Source organism: Dromiciops gliroides, chromosome 2 (genome assembly GCF_019393635.1).
Source record: "Dromiciops gliroides isolate mDroGli1 chromosome 2, mDroGli1.pri, whole genome shotgun sequence".
Lineage (NCBI taxonomy): Eukaryota > Metazoa > Chordata > Mammalia > Microbiotheria > Microbiotheriidae > Dromiciops > Dromiciops gliroides.
Genome location: NC_057862.1, coordinates 70,918,980 through 70,945,338, shown reverse-complemented (window position 1 = coordinate 70,945,338; position 26,359 = coordinate 70,918,980). Strand labels below are relative to the sequence as shown.

At 40.3% G+C, this 26,359-nt stretch overlaps 1 protein-coding gene across 3 annotated transcripts in view; it reads right to left on the bottom strand.

Moving 5' to 3' along the window:
• Positions 1–24,388, bottom strand: part of MAPK8 (mitogen-activated protein kinase 8) — a 121,004-nt gene extending 96,616 nt beyond the window's left edge. For all 3 annotated transcript variants that reach the window (XM_043983093.1, XM_043983092.1, XM_043983094.1), the window contains exon 1: positions 24,187–24,388. The gene's annotated coding sequence lies outside the window, so the exon portion shown is untranslated. The remainder of the gene's footprint in view (positions 1–24,186) is intronic.
• Positions 24,389–26,359: the final 1,971 nt, after the last annotated feature.

The following is a 26,359-nucleotide window of genomic DNA, read 5'->3' as shown; positions in this document are numbered from 1 at the left end:
AACACAAATGTACCTTTTTTTCAATACAGAAAAATCTCTATATTTTTGGATTCAGTTTTGAATACTGACATAGGCTCCATTTCCTCCTTAAGTAGCTACGTGGTACAGCAAAAGAAGCACTTGACTTGGAGTCAGGAAGCCCTGAGTTAGAATCCTGACTCAGACCCTTAATAGCTATGTGACCCTGAGTAAGTCATATAACCCCTTTGTCTCAGTTTCCTTATCTGTAAAAATGGGAATGGGAATAATAATAGCTCCTACCTCACAGGGTTTTGTGAAAATAAGATGAGATAACATATGTAAAGCACTTTGCAAACTTTAAAGCATAACATAGATACTAGTTAGTAATACTATTTCTTCTTGCCTCTCTACAGCTGAATTTCTACAGTATTTACAGATGATGCCTGTAAATAATACTTTTAATAAAACGGAGACTATCGGGGTTAAACACATGTAGAGCCAACCCTCAACTTTCATGGGGGCAAGATTCCTAGAAAATGGTATGAAAGTGAAAAACATGAATAGTGACACACTGAACATACGGGAAATAGGGAGTTAGGTTCCCATGACACCAAAAATTGTAATCATTCGCTGGAGATCCCTGAAAACACACTTTTCTGCATTAGATTATTTATAAGAAAACATGAATCTGATAATATGTATTTTTCTAACCTCCCTCTGGGCTCTGTAGTTAACAGTTCCTTGATGAAAAGCAAATGCTTCGGTGAGTTCCTGGCCCTTAGTCCAAGTTCTGAACTCCCTCCACCCCACCTAGCTAGGCAGTCCATGGGCATGAAGCAGCTGAAGCTTAGTGCTGCTCTGGGCAAGGGGAACAAGTGCTGGGAAGACTGCCATCTCATTTACCCACAAACTGAGCCACTTTTCCTTATTTTCAATTCTGTCATCCGGCATTTGAGAGGTTCATTAACACTTTCTGGAGTGGATTCATGAACCCTTTTACAAATTCTTTCCTCCTTTTTGAGGATATAAACTTGCTGCATCATGTCTCTGTCTCTCTGTCTCTCTCTGTCTCTCTCTCTCCCCCTCCCTCTCCGTCTCCTTCTCTCTCTCTCTTTTCTCTAATGCTCATGGCCCCAATTGCACATGAGGTCGCCAAAAGGAAAATGAAAGCGAAGTTACTAATAAAATCACATGAATACCTGAAGTCATAAAAGGGATTGACTGTATTCCCAAATGAAGCCACCTTCTTATATTGTCTTCACTTTTTAAAAAAAGAACTTTCTCACATAATATCAATAGAAAGCAAACTCTGATCTGGAGCTGTGATTTCACTGACATGGATGTTCCCTGCAAACTATCTATGCCTTCCCAAACTGTGTGACTTTTTTTTTTACCGCATTATTTGGGAGTGAGTGGACGGGCTTATCTGGAGCTTGTGGGAGTCACAGCCTCTCCTCCGCCATCTTGGCTCCGCCTCCCTGTGTGACTTTTTTCAATGTCCTCTCATAAACTCATCACAGGGGTATCACCCAACATGCTGGAGACCTCAGTTTCTCTAGACAGCACAAATTCTTTATACTCTAAGTTCTCCAACTAAGTACTCCTAAAAAATTACTAGAAAAAAATGTAAATATTTTCACTCAAGATAGACTCAGTATTGCAACTTCATGGAGACTGTTATTCAACCAAGTCGCTGGTCTGACTCCAATTATAAAGAAAATCCCAGCAAATAAGTTTTCTCAGGACAAATGGAGTTCAGGACTAATTCTACTCACATTTAAGATATCATGCTATGAAATATGAACTTGGCTACTTTGGAGACCTAAAACAAAAACAACCTATTTCACTGAGGCCTTATAATAATCTGTTCTAGAAATCATAGGATGAAGTTAAAATAAATATTTATAAGAAAAACATCCCACCATTATATAATCAAAACTGAATATTCAATTTTTAAGATTATATATCTCTAAAGCAAATTCAAGACTCATAAAAGGTGTGAATTTAACAAACTCACTGCAGAGACATTTAAAGACAACTTAAAAAAATACTGTCTAACATATTTACTTGGGTCGGTATAATGGAAAGAGCTGCAAACTTTGTTGTCAGACCTGTGATTCAATTCTAATTCTGGCACTAGTTTTGAAGCTATGGGCACATCAAATAATATTGATCAAAGTGGGAAAAAAGGCAAAAAAGGCACCAATGGATTTCCAAGTACACTTTTGGCCCTAACACCCATTTTCATGAGATCATAGATTAACTTGAATATTTGAGTTTGTTGATATTACTATAGTCAGGCAGTCAACAAACATTTATTAAGTGCCTATAATGTGTCATGCATGGGGGAATACAAAAACAAATGAAAAAGACAGTTCCAGATGTTGAGAAACATAAAGTCTAATGGAGAAGACAACATGGAAACAACCACGTACAAACAAGATATGTTACAGGATAAATTGCAGGTAATCAACAGAAGGACAGCACTCGCACTAAAGGGTATTGGGAAAGGCTTCTTCTAGAAGGCTAGCTGGGACTTGAGGGAAGACAGGAAGTACAGATAAAGGGAAAGAATTCCAGGCATGTGGGATGTACCTGTAGCATTTAACACTGTTAATCACTTTCTCCTTTGGGAAACTCTTCTCACTCTGGTTTCGGGGTTTCATGGCTGTGATCTCTCCAGGTTCTCTCCCTACCTGCCTTGATTGTTGCTTTTTCATCTTTTTGGCTAGATCTTCCTGCAGGTCATGACCACTAACTGTGAGTGCCCAGGTTCTGGTCTGGGTTTCTCTTGTCTCCTGTACAATTTTGCTTGATAATCTCATCAGGTTCAATTACCATCTCTATAGATGATTTCCATATCTTTATTTTTAGCTCCGATCTCTTTCCTATATTATAGTTGTACAATAGCTCTTCCTCTTCCTGTCATCACTATCCTCTCAATCACCCATGCTCACAAACTTCAAATCCTTTTGCCTATACCTTCCTATGACCTCATGTATCTATTCCCTTCTCTCTGTTCAAACAGCCAAAACTCTGAATAAAGGATGAACGAGAGGAAGTGACACTTAAGACAGAGAAACCAGTTAGAAGTTATTGTAGGAGTTGGGGTGAGATGATAAGGAGCTGATGCTGATGTTTGAGTTCTTGAGATTTTTTGGGACACAATTTCCATCAAGGACTCTGACTAAGATCAGACCTAAGATCTTCTAGAACTGGAACTGTGTTTGTATTTGTTTCATTCTCAAGGCATAATTCTTGAAGATTTTTCATTCCACAATTGCTGAAGACAACATTATGCAAAGCACTGTGCTGGATGAGTGTGAAGTTAAAATAAGGGCTGCACTTCTAGAATGGTTTAAGGCTCTAAAAACACCTTTCAAAGATGGTTTCACTTGACTCCATCCTATAAATCAGGCACAAGTATAATTTAAATCTACTCTTCAAGGATTACCTGAATCATCCTTCTATTTAGCTGCACGTTCCTTCTCTCTCTCTCTTTTTCTTTCCATTTTCATTTAAAATAGGACTGTCAAGACGAAAATGATCCAACTATGTCTACCTGGCCACTGGACTAGGACTTCACATTCAGAATATCAATAGTTTCTGAAGGGCTAAAAACTGTGATTCTTAATACCTGCTGGGAACCTAATGGAAGGGAGGGGAGGGAAAGGAAGAGAATAAGCATTTATATAGTACCTACTATGTGCCAGGCGCTGTGCTAAAATGTAGAAACAAGATACATACAGGATAAAGTCGAGAGTGATTTCAGAGGGTAGGCATTAGGATTAAAGAGGACTGGGAAAGGCTTCTTGTAAAAGGTAAGACTTTAGCTGAAATTTGAAGGATGCCTGGTAAACTAGGAAGCAGAGATGAGGAGGGAGAGAATGTGGAGGGTGGGGAGAAAGGCAGTGAAAATAGCTAAGAGATGGAGCGTCTTGGGCAAGGAATAGCAAGGAGGTCTGGGTAACTGGAGAAAAGAGTACAAGGAGGGGAGTAAGGTGTAAGAAGCCTGGAAAAGCAGGAAGGGATAAGTTTAAGAAAGACTTTGAAAGACAAACAGAGGATTTTATATTTGATCCTAAAGGTAATAAGGAATCCCTGGAGGAGGGAGAGAGAGAGAACGCCAGACTTGTGGTTTTCTTGTATCATACTTCTTTATGGATATATCTTGTCTTACATCCCAGTCTAGCATAGGCCCTTTAGAACAAGGGCTGCACAATTCTCTAGATTTTTATGCCTCCAATGTCTAGCTAGTCCTTTCTACATAGGAGGCACTTATATATTAAGCAGAAAAATTCACTCATCTCTCCCCTTTGGAGAAAAATAAATTGACCCTAATTCTCCATCTAGCGAATTTGGAACTATGCCCCCAAAGTCACTAAACATTTTTTTTTGATACAACATAAGAGATAAAAGCAAAAATATCCTACATGTGCAAAAATATTTAGAGCAGTTCTTGTTTGTAGTTTGTACTATAAGGCTATGTCCATCAATAGGGGAATGTTATATAAATGGAAAGGAACCTCACATTGTGCCATAAATTAAAGGGATTGTCTGAGAGACACCTAGTGAGACTTCTATGAATTCATGAAAAGTGAAGAGAGCAGAACCAGGAGAACAATTTATAAAGACAAAAACCTTTGAAGGACTTAAGAACTCTCATCAAGGCAATGGCCAGCTACAATTCCAAAAGACTGATGAAGAATGTTCAATCCTATCCCCCAACCTGGCTGAAGTGATGGACTCAATATGCAGAATGTAGCAAACATTTTTACACAGCCAAGGTAGGAATTTGTTTTACTTGATCTGCACATTTCTTACAAGGATTTAAATTTTTCTTTTCCAATGAGAGGTAGAGAAAAAAAATACTTATTTGAAAAAGGCTAAATTTAAAAGAAAAAAAACATCAATCTTTATCTCTAATCCTGATCTCTCTTGAGCTTTTCTCTTCCTATCTCCATCTTGGAAGTATCATAAACATTCTGTTATTCATTATGGTTCAAAAACTCAACAGTATTCTTTGTACTAGCTCCACATTCAGTCACTAAGTAAGTCTCTGTGCTAGCTGCTGGGGAGAGAGAGAGTACATAGTTTAATAAAACAGAGATTTTGACATTAAGTTTATAATCTAGAAGAGAAGAAAAAAGCATTTATACCATAACTATAATCACACCTCTAGCACCTACTACCTCCCTGTAACCTGTCTAAGCCTCAGTTTCCTCATCTGAAAAATGAGAGTTGCACTAGAAAACCTCTAAGGTCCCTTCCAGTTCTAAGTGTATGAACCTACATTACCTAAATGAATAAATGGTTCAAAATTCTATTTTTAAAAAAAGGGAAGAAAATTTTGAGGTAGGAAGAAAAATCTATAAAGGTTCATTGAAAACATAGCACTTGAAGGATATGTAAAATTCCAACAGGCAGAGAATGGGGGGCATAGGATTCCAGACACAGAAGAAGGCTTGAGCACCAAGGTGGAAAAAGGGAATAAGTTTGCAGAACTTATTCTAGTAGTCTAGTTTGATTGGAACATTGGGTATGTGAAATAGAAATAGCTGGCCTGGCAATAATGCTGGGAAAAGTACATTTTAGTTAGATTATAAAGGGCTTTGAATGCCAAACTAAAGACTTTGGACTTAAAAATGTAAGAGAGAAGACAATCACCAGCTTAATGTAGGCCCTCCACACCTGATTTATTATAATTGTCTCTTTACTGATCTGACTACCCATCTCTCCCTCTTCTAATTCATCTTGCATACCAAGTTAATCTTCCTTAAAACTGCTTTCATCTCATTACCTCACTACTCAAAACCCTAATCATTCATGCTGGCTTCAGGATAAAGTCCAAACTCCTTCAAGTATCTATAGATAATCTGACTCCAATTTATCTTTCCAACCTCTTCTTTCATTACTCTCTTAACTGCACTATAGGGGCAGTTAGGTGGCACAGTGGATACAGCACTGGCCCTGAAGATGGGAGGACCTGAGTTCAAATTTCACCTCAGACATTTACTAGCTATATGATCCTGAGCAAGTCACAACCCTAACTGCCTTAAACATCTGGGGCTATCTCCGTTCATCCTGATGTATATCTTGCCACTGGACTTAGATGGCTCTGGAGGAGAGAGTGAGGCTGATGACTTTGCACACTTCCCTCACTTAAATCCAATTCACTCAAGTCATGACATCACCCCAATGCCATGGTCCTCTTCCAGAAGGAAAGACAAACAACAACAAACAACAGCTGCCCTATAGGAAACTTCCAGTCCTGGAGGACTAATCTATCACCTGTCTCACACCCTACATATTTCAGGTTCTATGTCCTTGCTCACATCTTTAAGACAATAAAAAATATGTTGAATAAATAAGCTTCCTGAATTTAAAAATGAACTATTTCTTTTGGTACTCATAATTTTTCTAAGGTTCTTTACATAATCGTTGAAGGGAGAGAAGATGAACTTGAATCATTTGAATCACTATCATAACTCTGGCCTTCTCTTACCATTCATCCTCTAAGCTCAACATGTATATGAACAATTGTATTTCAGTTTTATATGCTGCTTATACAAATTAAGGTGTTGGAAGATGCAGCTCAGAGATTTGAAATGTACAATTCAGTAAAAAGATCAGTGGATTTACAGGCATGGGTTTGAATCCCTCTCTGCCACTTACTCCTTTTGTGACCCTGGAAGATGACATCACCTAGACCTCCATTTCCTCTGTCAAATGAAGGATTTGGACTACATGATGTCAGGTTCTTTCTCCATCTAAAGACTTTGATTGTTAAATGCAACTTGATAGCACTTAGATGAGAGCAGGTTTCTGGGTAATACATAAATTAGAGCAAAACAATTTGCCATTTGATGGCTAAGCCTTTTCTTAATGGCATATGGATGTCAAGAAGTCACATAATTTCCTTTAATTTTATCTTAAACTGACCATTTATCAATGATGTAATAACGGCCCTACTACAATCTCTAGATAAACCAAGGAACCGCTATACTTTAAACATCATCAGATTTTAGTGGTTTTTAACTTCTCACCTGAACAAGCACATGCTATGGTGTTTTCATTTCTGGCACTCTTTGGAGTGTGAGGATTTAAGCTTCTCCCAGTGTATCAGCCAGAGCTACTAGATCTGGAACCCAGCCCTCATCCTATATGCCATAATAGCTTAATTAAGAAGTCACTACAGGGGGCAGCTAGGTGGCGCAGTGGATAAAGCACCGGCCCTGGATTCAGGAGTACCTGAGTTCAAATCCGGCCTCAAACACTTGACACTTACTAGCTGTGTGACCCTGGGCAAGTCACTTAACCCCCATTGCCCTGCAAAAAAAAAAAAACAAAAAAAAACAAAAAAAAACAAAAAAGAAGTCACTACACCGTAAGATTAAAATTCTAATGCTTGCCTCAGACTGTCCTTGCATTTCTGGATAATGACTTTTTGCTTTGGTGTTTTGTGCAGAAGGCTTTCAGGCAAAATTTAGGAATCTTCTAGATTTCATCAACTGCTTATAACCAACAAGGTTCTCATAATTTCTTAGGCTCATTTTTTTTTATTTGTATTTTGAATAAACAGCTTCTTGACTTTGATTAATCTGCATCTCTGATTGTGTTAGTCTATATATTTAAAATGCCTATGTTCACTTATTCTCAGTCAATAAAATATTCACTTATTTTCAAAATGAAAAAGTAAGATATTTGTTAGAGGTTTAGAAGCACTTAGGAATTGGTGTTGAAAGTATCAAGGAAGGGAGAGTTTCCAAAGAAAATGGAAAGATCACAAATTGTACTTTTAACCACCCTTCTTCCAAAATAAAAAAGTGCCTAAGATACCAACTATTGGGGGGGGCAGCTAGGTGGTGCGGCGGATAAAGCACTGGCCCTGAATTCAGTAGGACCTGAGTTCAAATTCGGCCTCAGACACTAGACACTTACTAGCTGCGTGATCCTGGGCAAGTCACTTAACCCTCACTGCCCCACCAAAAAAACAAAAAACAAAAAAAGATGCCAACTACCAGTTCCATATATCTATTTTCCCCTCTATATAAAATCTTGATACAATTTGGGTAAGAAAGTTATATGTATTTTAAGAAGTAATACTTGTTCAGTAAGTAGCAATTTCTGATACCCAGAGGCTGGTGGTGGCTCAGTGGATAGAGAGCTGGTCTAGGCACTGTGCCTCAATTTTTTTAAACAGATACTTCATTTGATGTACAGTACACAGTCTTCCCCACCCCCATTTCCCTGCCCTATGACAAAGTAATTTTTCAATTATATTTCTAATCATGTATCTGTTATTTGTATTTATACAGAAACAGCTAGGTAATGCAGTGGTGAGTTACAGCACTAGACCTTCAAATCAGGAAGATCTGAATTCAAATTCAGACTCAATTCTAAACTAGTCATATTACTCTGGGGAAGTCTTATAATCTTTGCTTGCCTCAGTTTCTTCAATTGTAAAATGGAAATAATAATATCCCCTGTCTCTCAGGGTTGTTATAATAAAATGAAATATTTGTAAAGCAACTTGCAAACTTTAAAATGCTATATAAATGCTATCATCATCATTACTTGTAGTTGTGTGAAAAGGAAGAGTTCTCAGAGTTAACTCTTTTTGTATTCCAAATACAGAGAAACGATATTGTTATATAAATGATATGTTATATAATCATATAACACTCAGCATAATGTAACAAAGCCTTTTTTAAAAAATTCACAAGTGTAAGTGAATTATTACCATAGAACCCAACCATTAAATTAAAGCAATGGTTTCTATGGGAAAATGTATTCAGCTGAAACTTGAAACACCAAAAGCACAGTTTTGTTTTTTTTTTTTGTTACAGCCCTGGCAGCAGAAGTAGGGAGTCCCCATGTCCAAGTCATTACAGCTTTCAGGCCTACAGCAAGGATCTCAGCTGGCTGAGGACATAGCAGAGGGGAGGGACAGGACTTACCTTCCTCTTATTCCCTCATAGCTTTTCCCAGGCAGATGCTGATGAGACAAGGGTTTTTCTTCCTTTTGGGGGAGGGAGAAGAGGATTGGGGAAAGCAGAGAGTATAAGGAAAATAACAATAAAGATGATGGAAGAGCAGGGGAAGAAATCTCATAGAAGAAGCCTGACTAGGATATTACCATCTCTTTCCCCCAATCACTCAAAGACAGGGAGAAATCAACAATGGTCTATCTTCCTTTTCCTCCCTTCATGCTACTGATACTAACAAGGGTTAGGGCTTAAGAAATAACTGACTTATGGGGCTTACCCCTGTCCTTTCCCCTCACAGTTGTATTACCCTAATTATTGGGTAACAAAGTAGTGGCCAGAAGACTTTCGCTCCCCTTCTCCCAAATGAAACTTCTGCAAACAAAAGTGCTGAGAAATTCAACTCAAGCCTAAGCATCTACTACAGGCAAGACATTATGTCTTGCATGTTACACAAATGCTGCAGAAAAAAAGGTATACATCTACACACACACACACACACACACACACACACACACTCCATCGGTAGCAATTCCAGATTATGGCTCATTCTCTCCTTTCTTTCAGTAAGTGGCTCAGTCTTTCTCTGTATCACAACTCTGCAGAAAGGCTGCTTGGGGTCAGACTGGGGAGTCAGTCCTTCCCCTTCCTGATGCTGCTTCAGGTGTGAAGACTTCAGTGGGCATGCTAGCACCCTGAGCCTTCCTTCCTTGCTCGGTGCAGCATGTTACCTGAGAAAAGGTAATGCTTGGGGCCAGGCTGGGCATCTTTCATCTGGGCCAGCACAAGACACCTCCCACCTCCTGCTGTCAGTCCAATTTCCCAACTGGGATATTAAGAACCTCCAGCGCAAAGAAAGGCATCCTTCCCCTTGACTTTAGGCCTCCCATCTCCTGCTGTGCCCATCCTCAGAGAATATTCTCACACTTGGTTAAACCCTTCACCTCCTGATGACTCTGAACTCCTATACACACTTGACTCCAGACCCCCCATCACCTGATTCCTCATTCATACCCCCGTCAACCAGACCACCCCAAACTTTCCTCCGAACTCCACCCAGCCCTTCCACTGTGCCCTCTGAAATGCCTGTTCCAAGACAACAAACATCCCTTCATCTAACATCTATTACTTGCATGCTCCTTCCATCTGGTAGCTCTTCCTGAAACCTAGCTTTCCCCTGATGACGTAAGCTCCCTGACCACCTTTCCAGTACTGGCAGCCCTTTCATTCACTCTTCTCAGCTCATTGGTTGAGGCAGGGGAATCTGAATACTCCTTGTTCCCCATTGCTACTTCCAGATTCTTCTTCCTTCTTCATCCTGTAACCTCTCTTCATTTGAGGTTCGTGCTATCTACCACCCAATCCTGGTAGCTGTTGTTTACAGACCCCAGGTCCCCACTCTTCCTTCCTCAGAGTTCGATGCCTGGCTTACAAGTTTTCTCTCCTGTCCAATTCCTGCCTTCATCATACATACAGTATTTCTTCTCCATCAAATACCCTAACCACTCAATTCCTCAATCTATTCACCTCCCATGAGCTACTCCTCCTCCTCCCCCACCTCAGCTACACACAAGGACTGTCATACCTTACAAAACACCTCTATCTATGTTCAAGAATTCTGAAATTCCGGTATCCAACCATCATCTATTGTTTGTTTTTAACCTCTCCCTACATAATCCTACCTGTGACCTCCAATTCCTTGAGCTCTCAATTCTCTCCCAGGCCATCTCCCCTGTACTAACCACTCTTGCCTTCTCTCCCTATCTTGATTCCTTAGTAAGCCAATGCAACTCTACACTGCCCTGCTTTCTTGAATCCCTACATCCCCTTATCATATCACAGATTATGTTCAGCCAAGCCTCAGCCTTGGATCCACCATTCCTCACCTTCATGCCTGCATAAATGCTGCTGAACAAAAGTAGAGAAAATCCTGCACCATTATGACTGGGTCTACTACAGATTTACATTATATAACCTCAACTGCTCCTAGATAATCCTATTTTACTTTCCTTATCAACTCACTATCCCACTCTCCACAGTGGCTCTTACCAAACCTTTTATGTCCCTTATCAAACCTTCCATGTCTTACCCTCCCCCATTCTCTCAACTGAGAACGTTGCCTCATATTTTACAGAAAAAAAATCAAGACTACTGGCCATGAACTTCCTCTTCTCCTCATTCTTTTTTCTCCTACATTCAGTTGCTTTCTGTCACTTTTTTCTCCTTCACTCCTGTTTCATATAATAAAGTGACCTTTGTTCAGTTGTTTGCAGTCACATCCAACCATTCATTTGTGTTCTTTTTGGCAGAGATAATGGACTTATTCGCTATTTCCTTCTCCAGCTCTTTTACAGATGAGGAAACTGAGGCAAACAGGGCTAAGTGACTTGCCATGTGTCACACAGCTCATAAGTTTCTGAGGACAGATTTGAACTAAAAAAGATGAGTCTTCTTGATTCCAGGCCTGAAGCTCTACCCACTGAACCACTTAGCTGCCCTCATTAAGTAACCTTACTCTGTATCAAGGCTAACTCCTCTATTTGTTCATGTGACCTCATTGCATCCTGTCTCTTCAAACAGATTGGCCCCTCTGCTATCCCTACTCTTTCACTTATTGTCAATCCCTCCCCCTCTACTGGTTCATGTCCTACTGCCTACAAACATGCTCATCTCACCCCTAGCCTAAGAAGACCCTCACTTGATCCTTGCATGCCTGCTATTGTCATATCTCTTCTGGTCTTTATAGGTAAACACCTCAAAAAGGCCATCTTAAATAGGTGTCTCCACTTTCTCTCCCCTCACTCTCTTTTTAACCCCTTACGATCCTGTTTCCAACCACATCGTTCTATCAAAACTGCTCTCTCCAAAGTCACCAATGATCTCTTAGTCCCTAAATCCTAAATCAATCCTCATTCTCCTTGAACTCTCTGCATCCTTTGACACTGTCAATCACTTTCTCCACCTTGATATTCTAAGTTTTCAGGACCCTACTCTCTCCTGCATTTCCTCCTACTCTGTCTCCTTTGCTGGCTTCTCCTCTAGATTATGCTAACTAAGTATGCTGTAGAGTTCAGTTTGAAGTTTTCTTCTCTCTGCCCTTTATCCTACTTCATTTGGTGATGTCATCAGCTCCCCTGGATTTAATATCCATCTCGATGTTGATGATTCCCCAATCTAACTTTCCTGCCCCAATCTCTGCTGATTTTCATTCTCACATCTCCAAATGCCTTTCAGACATCTCAAACTGCATGTCTGGTAGACATCTTAAACTCTATGTGCAAAAGAAATTCATTATCCTTTCCCCTAACCCTCCCCCCATCCCCTGCCCCCTTCCCTTTTCCTGAAAAGGGCATCACTCTCCTCAGATTCACAATCTAGGAGTCATCCTGGATTCCTTATTATCTCCAACCCTGCCCCCCTCCCTCGCCATATCTAAGGCCTGCTGATTTCATCTTTGCAGCATCTCTTGGATATGCCTTGAATATCTCCTCTGCCACTGCTCGACCTTAGTGCAGGCCCTCATCACCTCAATTAACATAATAACCTGTAGATGGGTCTGCCTGCCTAGAGTCTCTCCCCACTACAATCTATTCTTTATTCAGCCACTAACTCGATCTTCCTAAAACCCAGGTCCAATCATGTCATCCACCTAATCAATAAACCCCAGTGCCTTCCTCTTGCCCCCAGAAGCAAATTCAAAATTCCATTTGACATTTAAAACCCTTCATAACCTAGCCTCCTCCTAGCTTTTCCAGTCCTTTTACACCTTACTCCCAAACTCCTCAATCAAGTGTTATAAGCCTCCTGGTTGTTCCCAAAACAAGCCACTCCATCTCTTGGCTCTGGGCATTTTCTCTGGCTAGCCCCCATGCTTGGAATGTTCTCCTTCCTCTGTTCCAAATCCTGATTTCCTTTAAAGTTCCAGCTAAAACCCCACCTTATCGGGGGTGGCTAGGTGGCGCAGTGGATAGAGCACCGGCCCTGGAGTCAGGAGTACCTGAATTCAAATCCGGCCTCAGACACTTAACACTTACTAGCTGTGTGACCCTGGGCAAGTCACTTAACCCCAATTGCCTCACTAAAAAAACCCAAACCCCCCCCCAAAAAAAAACCCCACCTTATACAACAGCCTTCCCTAACCCCTCTTAATTCTAGTGCTTTCAGGAGGAACCTAGGTAGTGCAGTGGATAGAGCACCAGCCCTGGAGTCAGGAGTACCTGAGTTCAAATCTGGCCTCAGACACTTAACACTTACTAGCTGTGTGACACTGGGCAAGTCACTTAACCCCAATTGCCTCACTAAAAAAAAAATTCTAGTGCTTTCTCACTTTTCATTATTTCCCATTTATCCTGCATATAGCTTACATTGTATATAATTGTTTGTACATGGTATCTCCCCTACTTCCATTAGATTGTAAGCTTCTTAAAAGCAGAGATTGTCTTTTGCCTCTCTGTGTAGCCCCAGTGCTTAGCATAGTGACTGGCACATAGTGTTTAATAAATGTCTACTGATTAATTATGTTCCCTCAAAAACACTGGCCTCCCACTTTCTCATTTTCCTAACTCCCATAACCTGTTCCTTCAATAGTCTTCATACTTTTCTTCACATACAATATCCATATCCCATGCACCATCTTCTTAGCAAAGGTTTCTTCCAAACCTGGAATTCACTCCCTTCTCACTTTGGTCTTTTCAGATACTTAGTATCCTTCAAAGGTTCCCTTGCTACATGATCTTGATCCTCCCAATTGTTAGGGTCTCCATCAAAAAATTACATTGTATTTTGTATAATTTTCTATGTGTATATATTGTTTCCCAGAGGGAATACAGGCTCCTTTAAAGCAGAGACTAGAAAGTTTTTGTCTTTATATTCTTAGAGCCTAGTAAGGTACCTGGAACATAGGAGGGTGGTAAAAAACAGTTGTTAGTTGACAATTTACTTCTAAAAATCTATGACTAGTCTGAAAGGATCACTCAGAAAAGAGGAATAATATATTACCCAGCATTTGTATGAATGCTTTTTTTTTTCATGTGACAATGATGATTGATAACAAGATAATGATGATTTACATAGCACTTAATGGTTACAAATCACTTTACATGCATTAACTCACTTGATCATTGAAACTCTATGCTATTGAAATTCTGTAGATGCTGCTATTATTGCTCATTTTATAAATAAGGAAACAAACTGAGAGAGATTATTGATGTGCCCGGGGTCACATAGCTTGTAAGTGTCTGTGGCAGGATTCTAACTCAGATCTTCCTGATTCCAAGTTCGGCACTCTACAGACTCCACCACATAGCTTCTTAAGTCTGCATATAATATTACTATACAGCTGCATAAATACTATCATTAGAATATTAGCTGCATATAATAAGAGGTGCATTGATATTAAGACCATAATTTGTGTTAGGGATATGCTAAGTATAAATAGCTTGATCACTCTGTCATATCTTTGGAATTAGGAAGCTGATACATATAAAAATGAGTAAGTTCATTTTATAGTTCACCTCAAAGGGCTCTTTTCCCAGTTCTATCACACTATCCTGCCTCAAAGGCATTAAATTCTTTAGCTTTATAAAAAATACCAAGTTTGGTCAGAAAAATGTCAGCATGTGTTTTGGCTTTGATCAGTTCTGAAGATGACCCTGTCCTTATGTACTATTGGTTCCTATGCTCATTGCCTTCATTCATGCCTAAATTTCTCCCCTGTGCTTCATTCAATCCCAGACATCCTATTGGCCAGTTTAAACTCAACTTGTCCAAAAAAGATTTCCTCCTTTAAGATGCAGTTTAGATCATCTTCTTATCAGCCCTTCCTTATCACCTCCCCAATTGCTAGTATCCTCCCCTCCAGCATATACTTTGTATAAATTTCTATGTATTAACTTTGTATTTGTGTTGCATATGTTTTTACATGTACTTTTTGTCCTCCCCATTACAATGTAAGCCCCTTCCAATGTAGAGATTGTTTCATTCTTTATATTTGTATTCCCAGCATCAAAGCAGAGTGTCTGGCATATAGTAGGCCATATAGTCCCTTTGCTCAGGCTGTGCTTTACATTGATATCCTCCCTTTGGTTGATCCCTCCTTAACACTCCCTCAAGCTATGAAACCTCTCCAACCCTGTGGTTCTCTCTCTCTCTGATGCACTTACATAATATTGCATAATAGGGTCTCATTTGCCAACTAGACTGTACAGCCCTTGAGGGCAGGAATCATATCTAAATTTTGTATTTCCTTTTATTCCCAGAGATGTGCTCTACACACAATGTTGTTGTTGAGTCATTTTTCAGTCCTGTCTGACTTTTTATGATCCTATTTGAGGTTTTCTTGCAAAGATAGTGGAGTGATTGGCCATTTCCACCTCTTATCTTTTTACAGATATGGAAACTTAGACAGTGTCTTGTCCAGGTCATACAGTTACTAAGTGTTTGAGGCCAGATTTGATCTCATGAAGATGCATCTCTTCACTCCACTTCCTTCCTTCTTTTTCTTGGAGGCAATTGGGATCAAATGACTTGCCCAGGGTCACACAGCTAGTAAGTGTCTGAGGCTGGATTTGAATTCAGGTCTATCTATTGTACTACCTGTCCCCTATCTACTTACTTCTCAAACCCTTGTAATATGGATTCCTTTCTCCAAGGTTACCAATGACCTTTTATCTGCTAAATCTGAGGCCTTGCTTTAGGTCCCATTGTTTCTGAGCTTTGGGTACTTTCTGATGCTGTGGTCTAAATCCTTCTCTTGCACACACTCTCTTAATCCTGTAGCTTCTAAGATACCAGCTCTCAACTAGTTCTCCTTTCTCACTACTCTCTTCTCAGTCTCAATTACTGTATCCCTATACATACCTTACACCCTTAATATAGATGTTACTAAAGGTTCTGTCCAGGGCCTTTTCTTTTCTCTCTATACTCTGTCGCATAGTGATCTTATCTGTTTCCATAATTTCAACTCATACCTTTACCTAGAAATCTCCCAAATTTTCATAAGCAGCCTAAACCCTGGACCTCAGCAGTCAGCTGTCTTCCAGACATCTCCTCCTGGATACTGCAGTGGCAGTGGATGTCATGCTGGGTTTGGATCCATCAAGCCTTCAGTTAGAATTTTGCCTCACACTTAATGGATGTGTGATTCTAGGCAAGTCACTTAACTTCTCAGCCTCAGTTCCTTCATTTGTAAAATGGGGGGAATAATATATGTATTGCTCAATCTCCTGTGTCACTCTTCTTAATCCTCTTCTCAGTTTTCCTTGTACTCATCTGTGTACATGCCTTGGTTTTGTATCCCCAGAACCTGGAAGAGAACCTCATCTATGAAGTTGCTCTTGACAAATGTTTACTGAATTGTTACCTGATATTATCTTCTGTAATTTATAGATTCCAAAGAAATCTACCATATGTGTAATGGTTATAATTATGCCTTAATACAAAAATAATCTATTAATAAAAAAGAAAATTTATTAATAAAATACATTCAGGAGCGTTGTTTTTATTTTTTTAAATTGTACTGAAATGACAATTCAAAGAGCTACCACTTTCAAGGAAACTTGTATGAAATGTTTCATTTTAAATAAAATGCATTTTTAAAGTTTGGGTTTTATGAAGCACACCATTATATAAAACCATGTCAAATTTCTCAAAAAACAAGCAGATGATTTCATGATAAGGGCAGAATTGGTGGAGGGGTGGGGGAAAATGGTGAATTGAGGGAAGAAATGGGACATGCTTCTGTTTCTTCTGAGAAATCAAACTTTTTTTAAACTTTATGAGGCAAATCCAGTTGAAATGTTAAAGGATTCTGTTCTTAGTCCTGTGATCTGAAGAAACAAGACAACAATTAAAACTAAGGTTTAAAGATACCTTTAAAATTATCTAATCCAAATCCCTCTCTTTTTATAGATAAAGGAACAAGAACCCCAGGTACTTTACCCAAGGTCATATAACTATCTGACAGAACTGTGGAAACCAAGCCTCTCTTTTCCTGACTCCCAATACCAGGGCTTTTTCCTTTGTATTATCCTTTTGTTCAATAACAGAACAATCTTTAATACCTATTCTCAGTTGCTAGAATGCTTAAATTTAAAAATCACAGCTCACTTCTGAAATGTCTTAAGTCCTCAGCGTCAGAGGCCATTAAGTTAATTTTTATGTCCTTTTTTTTTTAGGAATCTGCCTTTTTATAAGAGCTAAATTACTTAGACAATAAACAATATAGCTCACTGAAATGAAAATTCTATTATCTAACAGTCTACTCTTCTCATGGTTTTCCTCCCTTCTTAAACTATCTTCTTTATGAAAGTTACCCATATCAATAGCTTCACAATAGAAGAGACTACATATAATTTAAGTGTCTCAACTACCTATATGATTCAAATATAGAAACTTCAGTTCACTAACAAAACAGATTAATTAAAGTCATGCTTGACAGTCAAAATGCAAACTCTTAATTACAATTTGAATATTCTGTGACTGGTTGATTTCGGGTTCATTTAATGATAAAATAATTCAAAGTTTTTTTTTTTTTTTAAACTATTTAGAATCCTCAGGAGGTCATGCCCGAAGCAGAATTAGACAGAACAAATACTGAAGACTCCAATCTAATTACTTTTAGTGTAATTCATTCTTATACTAACTTTCTTTCCTATAGGCATTTTCCCCTGATGTAAAGAGGCCAAAGGAGATATCAAAAAGCAATGTCTAAAAATAAGCTTTCTATTCTGCCAGATGTTTTCAAATTCTCCCCAGCCTATTTTTTCAATAAAATATCTAATTATATGGTGAACTGGAAGAAAGATAGCATTGTATATCATATAGTGGATAGTTATCCTCCAAATCAGGAAAATCTGGGTTCCAGTCCTGCCTCTGAGAATCCTGACCTTGTGATGCTGCACAAGTCCTTTAACCTTAAAACTTATATAAGGGCCCCTGTGGGCTGCATATTACTTGGAAAACCGCTTATTAATTTTTTCTATGTTCTACTGTATTATTTGTTAAATATTTCCCAGGTACGCTGTAATTTGTTGTGAGCCTTACCATGAACTTCTGGAGAGGTTTTCCTCATTAGGGAATTCCCTCTAACAATGAAATCACAGGTCCAATTCTTATCATTATAATGAAAAATGTATTTGACTTGGAAGCAGACCTACTTCAGTTTGTTAAGAGTTTCCAGTCCTGGCTAGGAGATTAACTACCTATGTGAACACAGACAAATCACCATCTCTCTGAATCAATTTTCTCTTCTGTAAAAGAAGAACAAAAACTATCTGTACTACCCTCCTTGACTGATTCATTGTGAGGAAAATACTCAATAAATTTCATAGCACTACATAAACATGTTTGATGCTTTACATAGAAAAGATAGTAATAAATATCTGCTGACCCAAATTCTAAACTAAATACAAAAACAAACAAAAAAAAAAGTTTCAGGTACAAAGATCCCTATGATTATTAATGCCAAATGAGCTTTATCATTAAAACTCATTAGAAGCATAACTCAGATTCACTGTCAAGGCCAGGTGTAGTGGTGCCTGCCTGTAGTTTCTCCTGCTGAGGATGGTGGATAACTTGAATTTGGCAGTTCTGAGCTGCAGCATGTCTAAAGACAACTGGGTGTCTGCACTAAGCCCCTGGAAGTGGAAAGTCACCAGGCTGCCGAAGAAGGGGGAAAAACCAGCCCAGGGTAGAAAAATAAAGTAGTTTGAAGCTTGTCTACTCATCATTATGGAGATCGGGGCTGAGTGGCTCTTGTACTTTCAACCTAGGCTTAACAGGGAGACCCTATCTCCCTCCCCAAAAGGTCAGATGTAAAAATTCAGTAAGGCAGTGAGAGCTCCATGTTTCAGTGTGTGTATGTATTCCATCCTTTGTAATGTATCATTTCCTAATTTTTATCCATTACCACTTTTTAATCTATAAAGATAACCACAAGACAGCACACATGAAAAATTATTTAAGGAACACACACACCTATATACATATGTGTACACATATGCATGCATGTATGCATGTGTACATATGTGCGTATGTATAAATAAACTAGGTGAAAACACTGTCTAGAGAAGTAGCTCAAAACAAGAAAGCACTTCATATTCTGCTAATTCTAATACAATGATTTATTTCAAATGCTTCACAGAACAGAGGATAATGATCAAGGGTAAGATTCAGAAATACACAGCATATTTATGGATGAGACACGAAATGAAACGGAAGGTACAGATGGCAAAAGAGTAAGTTTGGGTCCATATGGCATGTGTGGCAGAGAAGATTTTTGTACAAATAAGCAAAGCCTTCTGGGAGACAAAACTACATGGGAAAAAAAGAATGGGGTGGGGGAGAGGGCAAGAAGAAGGGGGAGAGGGAGAGAGAACCTTCTACATCAAATGGCGTTGATTGAAATTTTGTTAAAAGTTCATAGCAGCATCTATGTTCTAAGATACACTAAAACACTTTAAGGTTGTTCTGTTAACCCCTGCTGCCATCTAAATCTATTTCTTTTTTCAAAGCTGAGCAAAAGGCTGCATAATATTCCAGGGGGAGGGGGGGGAAGGGTTCAGGAGACCAAATCTCACTGATGATGCAGAGGTTCAGAAAGTGATTACCTCAACATCATAAAATGAGCTAAGGAAAGAAATGGGACTACAATTTGAGTCTCCTGATTCTTTTGCAAAGAATCTTTCCACTATATCACAATGCCTCACCTAGTACAAGATCCTAAATATTAGGTAGTCAAGATAATAGGGGAAAATCACTCTGAAGATACAAATTACAAGAAATAACAAGTATAATATTGAATTTCACTTTCTATCCATTCAATTAAAATGTCAGAGGGTCTCTGGAAAGATAGGTACACTAATAATCCCCTACCTTCTCTTCCCACAGCCTGTCCCTTTGATCATCTCCTCTCCTGAATTTTTAAATACTTCATCCACTGCCTCCTTACCTACCGCTTACAAACACCCCCAGATCTACTCCATACTTAAAAGAGCCTTCACTTGATTGTACCATTCCCTCAAGCTATCAGAGGTCTCCTATCCCACATTTTGCCTTTCACAGGCAAACACTTAGAAAAAACTATTTCCTTACTTCTACTCTCACTTTTCAATCTGCTTTCTGACCCCACTCACCTGAAAATGTTCCTTCCAAGGCTACCAATGATCTCTTAGAAGCCTTTCTTGGTTTCTTTCTTTCTTTCTTTTTTTTTTTTGCAGTGTTTAGGACTATTGGCTCCCTGGGTTTTCACATTTCTATTCTCTCTTTTCTTACTACCTGTTCAGTTGCTCTTTCTCCATGTCTTTTGCTAGATCGTCATCCATGTCCCATCCTCCTAAGAGGCACTCTTCTCTTCTCTTGATTCTCTCTTGGTGGTCTCATCAACTTCCATGGGCCCAACTATCACTTCTATCCGGAAGACTCCCAGACAGGACCCCCCCCCCCAACATGTAGGTGTACCTGTCTGGAAGTCTTATGGAGATGTGAGTATATACATATATACATACCTGTTTATCTATACCTACCTTCCCAGTTTTCCTGAACTACAGTCCCACATTATCAGCTAATAGATATTTCCACATGTCCATCCTCTTACTAACGTCCATATTTCTGTTAAGGGTCCCACCATCCTTCTAGTCAACCCAGCTTCTCACACTGGGTCATGCCCCATTCTTCTCTTTCCTTCAACCCCAATTAGCTGCCAAGTTTCATTGATTCTACCTCCACAATATCCTTCATATCTGTCTCCTCCATACACTCACACAGCCACTACCCTAGTCCAGCATCACCTCTTGCCTGGACTACTGCAATAGCCTAGTTGCTCTGAATCGAGTCTCTCCATATAGTTGCCAAAGTGATATTCCTAAGGCACACATCTGTGTCATTCTCCTGCTAAGTAAGCTCCAAAAGCTCTCCTCAGGCTTCCAGGATGAAATACTAATTTTTCCATTTGGCTTTCAAAGCCCTTCACAACCAGGCTCCGGTGCACCTACCCAGCCCTACTCAACACAATTCTCCTCCACACTTGCTGTTTCTCACACTCAATATGACACCCAACATCTCTGTGCCTTGCACAGGATGATCCTTGTGCCTAGAATGAGCTCCTTTTTTAGCTCAGAGAAACCCTACTTGTGTTCAAAAGTCAACTCAAGTGGCATATTCTGAACAGGGAGCTCTCATAATCCTGTCCTTCACTCCAGAAATTACTTTTTGTTTTGTATTCAATTTTTTAGTCCATGTTGTTTCCCCCAATAGAATTTAAGTTCCTTTAGAGTAGGAATTTTTCTGGTTTTGTCTTTGTATTCACAGGGCTTGGCACATAGGAAAGACTTAATAGATTTTGTTGAATGAACACTCTGCTGTTGGAGCTCTGAATTGACTCAAACATGCTGTAAAGTGATTTTGAATTACGTAAGAAAAGCCACTAAGCTGTTCATAGCCTCTGACCCAGGAAACTACAATCAGGCATATATTCTAAAGAGGTCAATGAGAGAAAGAAAGGTCTTATATATAACAAGTCATAGCACTCCTCACTGTGCTAGTAAAGAATTGTGTGTGTGTATGTGTGTGTGTGTTTTAAAGTAGGTGTCCTTCAACAGAGGAATTTCTAAATATACTGTAGTATATTAATGTGACAATATTATTTCAGAGAAACACAGGAAGATTTGTATGATGTTATACAGGTGTGGGAAAAACAGAACCAAATGCACAATTTTACAATGACAATAATGTCTAGGAAAAAACACACTAAAACCTGAACTCAATCAGTATAATGAAAATTCTTGGTTCTGAGAAGAAAATAAAACATACAGCTTTCTTCTCAGAAGGAAGGTAGATTGCAGAGTGGGGAACTATGGGTACCAAATTTTGAATACAGACTTTATCCATCACTTTTGTTTAACTATTTTTTTTTGTTACAAAAAAGGGCTTAAGGAGGAGGAAGAAGAGGGTTGTAAAATAGGAAATGACTGTGATGCAGAGGGATAAAAATATAAAATTTCACTACTTGCAGTTTAAGGAACATATGGTTTCCCTATTTTTTTTTAAATAACAAAGCAAATTTGAAATATGTTGGTGCCAATAAGGACTTTTGACTTAATAATAGTGAAAACTTTTACCTTTTATAATACAAGCATTCAGACAACTATTTACTGTGTCTGACCATTTTTGATTTCAGAATGGTGAGGCTCTTTTAAAGAAGATCAGTTTACTGAAGCAATAACACTTCAGCAGAGTTATTCAAGATCCGCCTACTCTAGTGATAAGTAGTACACAGGAGGGTTATGGCCACTTAGTCATTTCAAACTGATGACAACCTTATGTGGCTTACCAAAATGTATGTACAAAATAAAGTGTAAAATTTTTTTTAATTGCAATTTTAGTCCATATTTAATTCTTTAGTTTCTAATATACTGGAACACTCAATCCTTCAAACTTAAAAAAACAAAAACAAAAAAAGCAAACAAAAACCCAACCAACAAAATACTAAAAGCACTTTGCACGGAATCATAGAATATTAATGACAAAAGGAGTCTTAGGGAGAATCTAGTCCAATCTCTTCATTTTACAAATGAGGATCTCAAATAGTAAGTTATTGTATAGTTTTATTTAAGGATAAATCAGGACTATGACTTATAGCCAAGGCATCATTTACATACCACATTAAACTACTTCATTTTACCTTCTACTTCTTGCTCTTACACAGTGTAGAACGGCTACTGAACCTGCAAAGGTGCCACATGAACAAAAAATACTAGAGTTCGTTCAGAATTAAATAATTTAATTGCACTTACTCCAAAGGATTCTTTTGTTGTTGTTTTGAACCTTAGCTAATGGGGCATAGTCGAGAGCTGGCCTGGGAACCATCAAGACATAGGTTCGAGTCCCTCCTTTGACAAATACTACTCTTGTAACCCTGGGCAAGTCACAACCTCACAGCACCCTAGGCATCTGAGAAGGTACCAACCTGCATTATCAGAGGGAATTTCCTTGCCTGGAAGTAATGGAAGCAATAGGAATGAAATCGCTAGTCCAGTCTCTATCTCTAACTGTAAAATAAATGTTGCTGATTGGGCACAGTTTAATGATGGTGATGAGTGTCACTGAATTCACTGAAAATATTTGACGGAACACTAGAAAAAAACAAACAAACAAACAAAAGAAAATGTGCTTTCCCTAATTTACCCAAACTCCTGCTAACACCGCTGTAGCACAAATAGTGGCTCAGACAGTCAAGTCAGTATAGAAAAATGTATTAATCGCCTACTATGTGCCAGGGACTAAGCATACGCGTTTGGGAAATAAAGAAAGGAAAAAAGACAATCTTTGCCTTAAGATTTTAAAATCTCCTAAGAACACCACAAGCTAAAACTATCCAACTGATATTTACATTTGCTATTCACCGGCAGAGGAATCCTCACCAGTACCTTTTTTTTCCCTTGAACTGATATATCTGTATATAACTGATGCATCTGTACATTACATTGCTGGCATAAACAAAGCTCCACAGAACACAAAAAGCAAACAAAATCACACTCACAAACCTTAGAGCATCAACTCAGTCACCGCACATAGTCGAGGACGGAAAAATGATCCCATTCCCTTTTACATATAGGGTATCTGTGAAGTGCTCGCTGCATGCCTCCCCTCCCTGTCCCGGCCTTCAAGGACTACAGATCTCCCCCCATCCCCCAAAGTCTTGGAGAACTTCTCCCCCACCCCTTGCCGTTTAAAAATACAATATGGAAGTAGGGAAAACACAGTAGGGGCCGCCCGCCGCGGGAGGAGGAGGGGAAGTCATAGGTAGGAAGGTAGGTAGACATCCACCTAGCTCTCGGGCTCCCGCGATCCCCGGGGTGGCGGAGGAGGGGGAATACTGGGGGGGGGGGGGGAAGAGCGGCCGCAGCTCCTCACCTACCCCATCCCCGCGCCCCCAGCCCCTTCCCTTCTCCCTCCGGGTCTTCCTCCCCTCTCCGCCCCCTCCCCCTCCTGGCCCCCTTCACCCCGCTATTGTTCTCCAGATCCCCCGGCATCCTCCCCCCGGTCCCCGGGCCGGCCCCCTCCCCTCGAGCAGGGCCGGCTGCCCCTCCCCCTGGCTGCTCCCTCCTCCTCCCCCTCCCCCTCCGGAGGGGGTCACCGCGGCGGCGGCAGCGGCGGCACAATAACATAAACACAGGGGTTACGGCCGGAGGAGCCGCCCCCGGGCTCCGGGCCCGGCTCTGCGCCCCGGCGCCGCACTCACCCGGGGAAGCGAAGCGCGCGCGGAAGGGAGGAAGGCCCCCGGAGGCACAGCGGAGGCGGCCGGGGAGCGGGAGAGGACGGGACAGGCGTCTGAGCCTGAGCCCGAGCCGCTGGCTGGCCGGTCCACCGAGCTCGTCCGGGCTCCGGGCCGCGTCCTCCTGCCTCCGCCGCTCGGCTGAGGAACAAGAGCGCCAGCCGTCACCGCGCACGCCGCCACGTCATCCCGCAAGGCCCCGCCCCCTGCCCGCTCCCCCCTCCCACGAAGGGGCGGGACGGTCCGGCTACGGGGGGGGCGGGGCTATCAGACGAGAGAGGTAGGAGCGGGGAGGGCTGACCCGGGTGGCCCGAGCCGAAAGGCCGAGAGAGGAAAGGCGGGTCTGAATAGAAGGCGGGGCAAAATGGAAGTATGAATGAGGGGCGTGGCTAGAGCTGGCCCGAAGGGGGCGGGAACTGCGGTTTTGTAAATTACCCTGGTGAGTAGCTGATAGACAACTCGCAGGTATGTGCCGCTTATTATTTTTTTTTTAATGAGGGGGGAATGTAATGAATAATTTACTGTCAGAAAGACGGGTTCAAATTCCGCTTCTGACCCTGGACACGTCACTCAACCTCAAGGTGCCTAAGGCAAATTCCTAGGATTTCTCTCCTAACACTACCAGAGTGAATTTGGGGAAAGTCACTGAACCTCTCCAGCCTCAGCTTCCTCATTTGTAAAATGTGGGGGGCTGATTGGGGCAGCTAGGTGGCGCACTGGATAGAGCACCGGCCCTGGAGTCAGGAGGACCTGAGTTCAAATCCGACCTCAGACACTTAACATTTACTAGCTGTGTGACCCTGGGCAAATCACTTAACCCCAATTGCCTCACCAAAAAAAAAATGTGGGGGTTAATCTCTATGTAGTCTGAGGTCCCTGACAAGGCTAGCATGCCCAAGGTGAGATCTGAGAGGAGGGACTCCTATGTGATGACAAAGCCATAGATTCTTCTAGAATCCAAGTTGATTTTGTTTTTAAGGGAAAAAACCCCAAACACACCTTTTCTTCACAATCTCTGAGTCAGCTAGGTAGTAAAGGTCTGTAGAAGAGGAAACTGTTAAGTGGAAGAAGGAAAACTATGCTTTCCTCTCAAAATACCATGTTGCTTCTCAGTGTCAAAGAAGCTGAGCTTGGGGCAAAACTATAAAGCTGAAAATGAACCTCTGTACTGTGTTCTGTTAACCTACTCTCCAGCAGTGCCTATTTGTAAACCATGGATTGGAGACTTCTTGCTGACCAGGCCCACCTAGCAGTCATCTCCTTCCCCCATTACTCATGTTTGTGGAGTACAGTAGAAAGAACACCAAATTAGGATTCAGGGCATTTGGTTTTATTCCTAGCTCTTCTAGCTGGATGACTTTGGGCAAATCACTGAAGCTCTAGTATCTCAACTGTAAAATAAGAATAAAAATATTTGTACCACAAATGAGATGATTTATATAAGGTATTTTGTAAAGCATAATCTATTTGTCAGTGATCCATTCACTGGGGCTGAAGTGGATAGAATCCTGGGCCTGAAGTTAGGAAGACCTGAGTTTAAATTTGACCTCAGATACCTATTAGCTATGTGACCTTGAGCAAGTCACTTAACACTATTTGCCTCAGTTTCATCATATGTAAATTGAGTTGAAGGAAAGGAAATGGCAAATCACTCCAGTATCTTTGCCAAGAAAATACCAAGTGGGGTCACAATGAATTGAAGACAACTGAATGCCTTCAGGGTTTTGTTAAGTAGTATATAAATGTCTGCACTTTGACAGACTGGTATAGTGGATAGAGTACTAGAGTTGGTGCCAAGAAAATGAAAAATCGAAGTTTACCTCTACTACTAGCTGACTGTGTGACCCTGGACAAGTCACTTAATCTCTCTGTTTCCTCGTCACTAAAAGAAAGGTTGGGCTAGATAAAGTTCCTTTTAGCTGTAAATCTATGTTCCTGTGACTTAGCACTTCCAATTGCAAGGTGCTGGGTATACAAGAACAAAAACAAAACAGTCCCTTCCTGGAAGGAACTTACATTCTACTGGGAGGAATTAGCATATATACAGATAGATGTGTATTAAGTAATATATCTTAAATAGTATAATTTAGCAGATAAGTCCTTGAACATTATTTGGGGCTCAGAGAGATTAAATGAATTG